Source organism: Ictidomys tridecemlineatus, chromosome 16, assembly GCF_052094955.1.
Source record: "Ictidomys tridecemlineatus isolate mIctTri1 chromosome 16, mIctTri1.hap1, whole genome shotgun sequence".
NCBI lineage: Eukaryota > Metazoa > Chordata > Mammalia > Rodentia > Sciuridae > Ictidomys > Ictidomys tridecemlineatus.
Window position 1 is genome coordinate 2,432,525 of NC_135492.1, and position 7,778 is coordinate 2,440,302.

The window sequence follows — 7,778 nt, forward strand, 5'->3', positions numbered from 1 at the left end:
CCAGAAGGTGGAATCCGTGGAAGTGCAGTTGTCTCCCCTTTTTATAGTTCTTTCAGTGATGGAATGTAGGTTGGAAGGCCTGAGGGGTGGGACACAGGTGAGCCAAAGAAGTAGTCTGAGCAGGAAGGACTTTTGAGATGGGCTTATCACTTCTCTGGAATGGGCTATCTCCAAATCTGTTGGGGGCTGTTCATTAACACTTCTTCCAGGTGGACTTTGGCCTAGGGCCTTTTCAGGACTTCATTAACATTCCATGAGTTGTCCTGTATTTTCCCTGAGTCATTTCCAGCATGGCCTCCATTTTAGATTTCACTCAATTTTAGACCCGATTTACCTAACTACACTAACTACCTAACTTTAAATCTGGCTTCATTCCCCCCTCTAATTTGGGAACTCCTTACTGCTGTAAGGAAAGGGGGCGAAGAAAATCTTTCTGGCTTCTTCAGGCTGACAAAAGGGGCGATGTCGGGGCAAGCAGTTTGGAGTCCCCTTTAAAAATATCGGATCTATCGAGTGGTCCATGCTAAAAGTCCAATTGAGAAGTAATAGGCTGGAGGGCCATTCGAGTGATGGGTGTCTATAAGAGAAACAAGAATTCATTAGTAGTGAAACCAGATTGATGCAGCAATAAATGCCATAGCACAGAAATATGCCAATGAGTATGATGGCAAAGACAAAGGCTAACAATGTTTACCACCAGGAAGTACCAAGAACCATATATATTGTTTCCATGTTGAGGACATGGCTTCTATCTGAGCATGTAAATCTTTAAGGATATTTGTCATATTGCCAGAAATGTCAGCGATGTAAACACAACATTTAACTTTTAGGGTTACAGATGTCCTTTCCCTTAAGGGATAGTTTAATAATTTAATATCATCTGATTTTGCAAAATTTTTTACTAGTATGACCTGTGTCTATTAAATTTTGTTACCTAGGGCTGGATAACCATACTAGCAAACACCAAGCCTACCTGTGTAGGTTAGAAATATCTGTGGGCCTTAAAACTAAAAACTACTCTGGCAGTTCCTTTTGATAGTTTACCAGGCATTCCTACCTAAGAATCTCTTTTGCAGCCTTCAGTTTACTTATTGTTGGAGGTTACATTTAACTATTATTATTTAAAATGTCCAGGAATAGCTATGTTTTGGCTTTGACTGTCTTTGCTAAGTGTTTAAGATGAAGCAAGTCAAACTGACTTTGTTCCCATCTATTGTTAAGAGTCAGCTGAGTCTCTGGGAGTCCTTGGGAACTTCACAGCAGCTTCTCAGTTCTGCTAGTGCCATTTGCGCTAGGATGGGTCCAGGCCTTGCTTGACCATGTGGCTTCCCTCGGAAGCATCAGGAATGTCTCCCTTCTCTGATGACCCTCCTCTTCACAGCAAATGCACTGATTGGCTTTCTGTCATCCACTGGTCTCATTAATCTCCCTGATCAGGAGGTTATGTGGCCTAGAGTTGCAGAGCCCTTTGGAGAAGACCCTATCCCCTGATTCAGACTGACTCAGAGGGCAAGAGCCAAACATTGGTTTTCTTGGCCCCTTTTAACTTTAACTTTAAAACTTAATCTTAAACATCCAGCAAATAAGTTTCAACAGCCTTATACTAAGTACTGGGCTTTAATACCTATCTCTCTATCCTGTAGATGATAACTCCTTATCTTAAGTTAACCCAGGTTGTGAGTTCTTAAAGCAGTACCTCTTTAAAACATTAACAGGCAATCCTTAGACCATCTAAAAGCAAACTACAAAACAAAACTAACTAGGATAAAAACATTTAGTTTATGTAATAGCTACCTTGAATTTTGAAAGAGTTATACATTATAATCCCCTGTTTGAGATCCTGGCAATCGTGACAAAAACCAACTTTTGGACACAACCTTAAATGCATTGAAATCTGGCCTACTTTCTTAGTCACTTTCACATACAGTGAGATGGGACATAGAGCCTTATCTCAAGGTGGGGCTCTTTATGCAGTCTCTTGGCAGAAACAGACACACTTGACAGAAACAGTCTTAAATACTATAGTTCTGAAGCTGATCTCTGCTTTTTAGACATCATTTTAAAAGCCTACATAAATTGCTGCTCAAGTTTACATGAATATTAGCTAACACAACATAATATCACATCTAATACATGAATTAAAGAAAGGCTGAAAGCTTTTAACCTTTTGTAGAAAAGTAGCAAAGTACTTTTGTGTTTTGCAATAAAACCTTCACATAGATTAGGCTCTCATTAACTTACAAATACATTTAAATTGTATCTCAGTGTAAAAAGTAACATGGAACTTTAAATAACTTATTGATAACAAGTCCAGTTATAGAGCACAAATGATAAACTTCCAACATGTTTTTCTTTTAAGCCTAAAATTACCATACAATTTTAGAATACTAGCTTGATATAATGCTCTTTCTAAAGCTTCTACCTTACAGACTTGTATATCTGGAAGATATGAACACATTAATGGCACCAATTACATTGATGTTTTTATATTAACTAATTTTAGCTTTTAAAGAAATAACATAGCACAATTCTCTAAAACAACAGCACTTGTTTAACCAGCTGTTTAATTTCTTTAAGATTACTTTGCTCAAAAACTTACACTTATAACCAACTTGCACAGACCTTCTTTATCACTTACTTAAACCCTCTTAATTACTCCTTCTGTTCACATCTTGAAACAATATTTGTAAACCTTTGAATCTGAGCAGATTATTTCATAGACATTTATTAGGGCCTTTTTTTAACACCTAGAATAACTTATAAGCTTAAGATCTCCTTTTTTAATTTGTTTACCAGATTTAAATTGAGCCATTTGAATCACATGAATCAAAGATATTTGGATCCATTTTTAATTTTTTTGAGCGCTCCTCATCTGTCAATTGTCATATCACTGCATGATATATGGACATACACACAGACATACTGACATACAACACTAACACAAGTGTAACACAAAAGGCCTTGCAGATTTCTCAGGTGAAATCTCATTGCAATGTTTAAAAAAAAAAAAAAACTCCAGTTGATCAAAAATAGAACTTATCAGAAAAACATTAACTTGTCTGTAGGAACAAAATCATGAGCTCAAAAGAATATAGAATCTAAGAAAAGGCAAAAGTCCTAGAAAAAATTGACCGGCCAGTAATTAGGAAATGCCATACAATTTACTCTTTGGTTTAATCCAGTTTGAGTTCCCATAAAAAGACACTTTTACTCTTTTTTTTTTTTTTTTCTTGGGCCTGAGCTCCAAACTGCTTCTGTTTGCATATCAGCATAAGCCCTGGCTGAGGTCTGGAAGGACCTGGAAAACCGGAATTCTGAGCAGAAATTTTATGCCTAAGGCATTTTAACCATAAGTCACAATTTTTAGGTTTGGAAGTAGAAATAAGATACAATTTACAAAATTTCATCTTTATATCTTCCTACACGAGAAAAACTTGCTCACACAAAACTGAAAATAGGATCTTTCTTGATAATATAAAAGCCACCATCAGAAGAAGTTCCTTCAGGATCATTAAGCTACTTTCTTTGTTCTGAAGTTTCTAAAGTTACATTAAATCACCTGGAAAAAATCCACACACTACCATGTATATCTAAAATTAAGCTTTGAAAATTTCCAAGACTGTTGCTAATTAATGTCATTTTAGTAAGCCAGACCAATGTTTTAATTCAACACTTTTCCTAAATCCTACACACTGAGAGAAACAGATACTAAATCATAATTTACTATCCTTGCCCAAATCAATGCACTGTATACCTGGTGAAATCTCCTTAGGCTACCCAGTTCAAAAATTGATGAAAAAATAAAACAATGATTGGGAGTTACTTGCCAACTTGGAAGTAGAGTTCTTTTAATTTTCTATCCTAAGTATTTAAGTTTTCTGGCATGAATTATCTGAAATCATAAACTTAACAATTACCTAATCCTAATTTTTAACTGCAAGATTATGCAATGTTTCAAACTCATTTAGATACCAGATTTTACAAAAAAGCACATTTAGCCAAAATCATCCAAGAAACAATCTATAACCTTTAAAACAGACCAGATAAGAAAATATCTCTCCAGGTTTTGAACCTTCATTTAATTATGACTCCTATCAGTGGCACCTTAGATTTCCCATGAGTGGACCAGATATTCTCACATAGGGGCAACTATAGGTGTAAAATCAAGGGTCTCCGTGTGACTGACTTTACTGCATTTAGGTGGAGTAATTCTTACAGTGCAGGGAAATTATGAGGAAATTTCCCCAAAGCGAAAATGGCTTTGGCAGCTGCTGGGAATTCCTCAGTTTCCCCTTCACTTGCAAGATTAGCTCCTTTGAATAGATCCAATCCCAGGCAATCTGGCATATCTCTTAACCTTCCAGTAGCATCAGTTTTTAATCTGCCTTAGGTCTTGAAGGGGGAGGGGGTATGTACTTTGATCAGCCCAAATTTTTCTGATTCTTTTTCCTCAGTGAGTCCAAGATTTTTTTCTCTCCATGGCAGATATCATAGCTAAGTCTACTTTACACTGTTGGCATAATTTAGGATTTTCCCTTAGAGCAAAAAATCTGAACATACAACACCTCACACCATTTCCTTTTTTGTAAATTTTATCAAACTGTAAAACTTAAAATTGGTATTTCCCTCTGGTGGCCAGGTCTCTCCATCAGAGAGTTTGTATTGAGGCCAGGCCAAGAAAATGAGGCGCTTTTTCCTTGAGCATCTGAGGTTCAAATTTATCCCAATTTTTTCAATACGCAGGCTAGTGATGCACCTGGCGTATTGGAGAGAGAGAAGCTCCTGTCTGAGTGAGAAGAAAACAGGACTCAGGCGCCCATGCTGCGCCAGAGAAAACTGTTCTCCTTAGGGACGTCTCCCTAACCTTGAGCTTCCTAAACGGTCCAGAAAACCCGTCTCTCACCTTGCTTTGCCAAGGGGTTTCTGGTCCCCTTTAGCAAAGTGCTAGGGTCTCAGTTTGCCCTGTGCCAAAGACCCTGGGAGGATTCAGACTTAAGGGCCTTACTGCTTTCCTCCCGACCACTAAAAACCCATTGAATCGTGTGCTCTTTGTCGCCTTCGCCTTTGCTCTGTAGACTAGCAGATTACCAGAGTTGATTCTAAAAAAATGCTTCTCTTAGCAGCTTAAGGAACACAGCTCATTTTAAACATTGGGTGGTAAAACAGACTATTGAAAGTTACCTATGCACCTTAGAGAACCTGGGCAGATTTTACTAATTATCTCATGCCTTTTTCTCAGTCCTACAACTTGAATTGCTAATGTTTCTGACCTGCGAAGGAAGGGAAGCATCCAGGAGGAATGGATGCGGGGTTGGGAGTGTTGCATGGCCCAAACGGAGGCAAATGTGATTGGGGCTTTCCCTCAGTGCCATTCATCTACCATCACCCTAGATACCCCTGAGGGCTGTCGGGAGAGGGCTCAAGAGAAAGGAACCTTTGGAAACGTCTGAGAATAGCCCAGACGGGGATTCCGCAGTTGTTCCAAACTCCTTCCTCCACCTCCACGCATCCGAGGCAGATCGGGATTCTGGACACTGTGTACTCACACCAATTGCTCTCCAGGCCCAGACAGAAAAGTTGGAAACGGCTTTGGCAGAACCCAACATGCCTGCTCTGTACCGAACAGGTGATTGAGAGCTGCCTAGGCCGAGAAACCTTTCACCCGAGTCTTGTAGAGTGGCGGCTGCACTAGTTGCATTTAAGTAGCCGACGGGTGCCCACTTTACCCTCCAGAAAGAAAGAGAGAAAGACGCACCTCAAACAGACATGGGGTGCGTAGAGAGGCGCTTACCTCGGTGCAGAATATCTCAGTATGGGACCTCCAATATGTTACCGCTGTTGACCGGTGACGAGTTCTTGCTCCCCGATGTTGAAGAATAACACCAAAGAAGCACGCCAAGGCAAGGTCAGAGTAGAAATTAGAAGTTTATTAAAGGACAGAAGAAAAGACTTCTCCCGGAGGAAGAAGGGGACCCAGAAGGTGGAATCCGTGGAAGTGCAGTTGTCTCCCCTTTTTATAGTTCTTTCAGTGATGGAATGTAGGTTGGAAGGCCTGAGGGGTGGGACACAGGTGGGCCAAAGAAGTAGTCTGAGCAGGAAGGACTTTTGAGATGGGCTTATCACTTCTCTGAAATGGGCTATCTCCAAATCTGTTGGGGGCTGTTCATTAACACTTCTTCCAGGTGGACTTTGGCCTAGGGCCTTTTCAGGACTTCATTAACATTCCATGAGTTGTCCTGTATTTTCCCTGAGTCATTCCCAGCATGGCCTCCATTTTAGATTTCACTCAATTTTAGACCCAATTTACCTAACTACACTAACTACCTAACTTTAAATCTGGCTTCAAGGCCAGCTGGCTGGAAAATAAAAAGACTTAAAAAGAAAAGGGCTAGGCCTGTTCTTCTCCTGTGGAGGCTTTGGTTAAGCAGAAAGTTATAGTTTCTTTCTGAAAGGCATTTGGGCTTTTGAAGACCCCTGCAGGAGCTCCCTCTGGCCCCTGGAAAGCCAGGCCCTGGCATGTCCCAATGTGCATGACCAGGATGGGGCCAGGCCACTCAGAGAAGGCAGCAGCATGTACTGGGAAATGTAGCATCGAGCTGGGTCCATTGGGGCCTTGGGCCTCACCCACTCTGCTCCTCTCACAGTGGTGCCCAAGCCCCATAACCTCCCTTTAGTGGCCTCTTGCCTGAATTTCCTCTGCTCCCTCTGGCTTTAAATGCTGGCTTGGTGCCATTTGGGCCAGAGGGTGGGAATGGACTGCTTTTTCATTCAGAGAACCAGAGAGATTTTGCAAACAGGGAGACTGAGGCAGAGAGGGCTTACCCCAGGCCATTCGGGAAACCTAAACATACTGAGTTGTCATTATCCTATAAATGTGAACAACAGCTACCATTTCTTAAGCACATATAATATGGAAGGATGCAGTTGATGAATCCAGGAATTCACCTGGCAGAGGAAACCCAGCAATCTGTCTCTCAAGGACACTGCCTGGCTAGCTCTCTTCTAGTCTTACTTAGTTCCAGTCATTGCAAATGAGCCTCTTCATTTTGTGGCCACCCCTCGCTAGGGTCTCAGCTACATCTATTACTGATGAAGGACCACTATCAAAATGTATCTAATAGCTAGGCATGGTGGTGCACACCTGCCCAACTACTCGGGAGGCTGAGGAAGGAGGATTGCAAGTTCAAGCCCAGTTTCAGCAACTTAGTAGAGAATCTGTTTCAAAAAAAAGGGCTGAAGTTGTGGCTCAGTGATAGAGTGCCCTTGATACCACAAAATTAAAAGGGCTGGGGATGTAGCTCACTAGTAAAGCACTATAATTACCAGTACTGTCCCGTCCAGCAGGACACATCAACGTGGGCAGCGAACCTAGATGGGGAAGCTCTTCGCAATTGCTGGATGTGGGTGGGTAAAACTTCCAGCTGCAAGATGTCTGATGATCTTGATAACCGCAGGGTGTTCCAGGGAGATAGGTAGCTGCAGGATGCCTTCAGGGCAGAATGTCTCCCTGGGGGCTGTCAGGCTAATCTTTGAAGGAGAATGTCCTAGTTCCCAACATTTCTCCCTTTCTTATATAAAATATTTGACCATACCTTACCGGCCATGTTTTTAGGGGGTGATAGAGGCTCTGTTCCTCTAGAAGGCCTTAGAATATCTCCTGATCTGAGTGAGTGTCTTCACTAGGAGATTTCAAGGTGGACTTGGCATGTTTTTGGAGGAGACGGATTTCAGGGGAGAGCATGCCAACCGCCATCACCAGAGCGTGTCACTCAGAGGTC

At 41.3% G+C, this 7,778-nt stretch overlaps 1 long non-coding RNA gene across 1 annotated transcript; it reads right to left on the reverse strand.

Moving 5' to 3' along the window:
- Positions 1 to 385: 385 nt before the first annotated feature.
- LOC144371443 (uncharacterized) lies at positions 386 to 5,928 on the reverse strand. Its single transcript, XR_013431443.1, has 2 exons — positions 5,792 to 5,928; positions 386 to 577 (listed from the first exon to the last, which is right to left on the reverse strand). It is a non-coding gene; the product is annotated as an uncharacterized LOC144371443 (long non-coding RNA).
- Positions 5,929 to 7,778: the final 1,850 nt, after the last annotated feature.